We start from the raw sequence: 2347 nt of genomic DNA on the forward strand, positions 1-2347 counted from the left end.
ACTCCCCACCCCCCGCAGAGGATTTCAGTAATCCCTAATCTACTTCTGACTTCAAGACTTACCTCTGTCTGTTGTGCATACTGCCAATAGCACCAGAGTAGCTTGTGGAAAGTACTGATTATTGGGCCCCACCACAGAGATTTGACTTAGAAAGTCTGGTGTGAATACTAGGAATCTGTGTGTTCTCAAACAGGCTTTCCAGGTGGTTATAATGTGCATCAATATTTGGAAGCTATTGGGCAAATCATACCACAAGCCTTCTTTAAAATGCACTTTGTCACTTAATGGTCTGAGTCTTAAAATAAATTCCTATTTCATATTCAACCATACATCTCCCCCAGGACGATTCTTAAGCCATTACAGGCAACTATACACCTTCACACTTTGGAGCCTTTTCTAGAACTATTCCTATATGTGAATGCCTGTACAACTCCCAGCTCCAACTTCTGCACAAAGAAACCTATCTCAGGACTTGAGAAGATGCCATAATTTTGAGCAATTGCCTTTCTTGAAACTTATCCCCTACCCCCTCATAAAAATACTAGAGGCCTGGTGCAGGAATTTGTGCACGGGTGGGGTCCCTCGGCATGGCCTGCGGGGATTGGGCTGAAACCAGCAGTCCAATGCCGCCTGCCACTCCTGCCTGCCATTCCTGTTCATCCCGGCTCCACTGTGCCTGCCGCAGGCTCACCCAGTCAGTCCTGATCGGGAGAACCCTGTGTCTGGTGCCCAACCCAAGGGGCTGGGGGGCCGGGACACAATCGGCCCTCTGGGCCGGCAGTGGTACTCCCTTGCTGGCCTGGGATCCGGATCAGTCCCACTGACGTTCACATGGGTTGTCGGGAGCCACCTGGTGGCCACTTTTATAACATTTCTTCCTTGCGGAGCATCTAGGGAGGGGAATCGGCCTTGGTGCCCAAGGTCGACTTCCAGGAGGCCAGTGGTGCTGTCGGGATCGTACCCCCAGCACCAGTCCCTCGGTGCCTGGCCTGTTCTCTGGAGATTGGACCTGCAGGACTACTGAGGGAGTGAGTGCCTGCAACTGGGCTGGTGGGCTGCCAGGAAGGGTCAGTCAGCTGAGCAGCACTCCCGCTGTGGGAGCGTACTGACCACCAGGGGCCAGCTCCTGCGTTGAGTGTCTGTCCCCTGGTGATCAGAGCACATCATAGTGACCAGTCGACCAGTCCATCGGGCGTTCATATATATAGACTAGTGGCCCAGTGCATGGATTCGTGCACATTAAAAGGAAATTAATTAGAAGAAATACTTTAATATCACTATTCATGCTTTCTCTATAATAGAAGTACCAGAGATGAAAGAAAATTACAATGATAGATGGAAACACACACACACACACACATGCAATTGGCACCAGTGAGAGCTTTATATGTATCACACATGCATGAGTCAACTTAGCCTTTTATAGATATATAATAAACTTGCTTAATTAGACCTACTAATGATAAATTGATTAAACTTATTCTATCTCCCTTATACTACATTAAAGGTAAAAACACTTTCAGAGTGCTTGACTAATTTCCCTTGTGATGAAGTATTTATAACTTCAACTTTAATGTCACACACTCTTTGAACTCGAGAGAAAGCAACATATAACTGACCATGTCTGAAAACGGGTTCAGGTAGGAATACTCCTACTCTGTCTAGTTTGTCCTTGTGATTTAATGATAGTCATCGCAAATGCTGGCATCATGGGAAACAGTCTTCAAATTAATTTAAATGGGAGGCCAGTGTCAGACAGGAACAAATCAATTCTTGGAATCAGAACAACCTCTCCTTCCACAGATATTGTTAATACTTCAGAGCTTAATATGTATTGCGCATGCACAAGTCAACATTTATTTTTAAATTGCCAGTGTGCATCATATGTACTGGCCGGTCGGTCGGTCGGACAGTTGGATGGACGGTCGGTCACTTAGCCTTTTATAGATAATAGTAGTGGCCTGGTGCACGAAGTTTGTGCACATTAAAAGGGGATTAATTAGAGGAAATATTTTGATATTGCTATTTGCCCTTTCTCTATAATAGAAGTGTCAGAGATGAAAGAAAATTAGTAAAATGTATATGAAAATCTTCCTCCTATCAGAGTCTGGGGCATGCCGTGGGATCCAGAGTCAACTCCCCACCTACCCGTGGCACATCAAAATCACGTGAGACCCAAACCCAGCTGGCCCCACCCCAATTGGGTGAGATCCAGACCCAGCCGGCCCCACCCTTGTCAAGCCCCCCCAGGTGGGCAGCACAGCCTCAGGTCCCCTGGCCCGGCACTGGGAGGGAGTGCAGCCTCAGGTCCCCCGGCCTGATGCTGGGGCAGGGGGCACGGCCTGAG

The sequence above is a fragment of the Myotis davidii genome, unplaced genomic scaffold (assembly GCF_000327345.1).
Source record: "Myotis davidii unplaced genomic scaffold, ASM32734v1 scaffold108, whole genome shotgun sequence".
Taxonomy (NCBI): Eukaryota; Metazoa; Chordata; class Mammalia; order Chiroptera; family Vespertilionidae; genus Myotis; species Myotis davidii.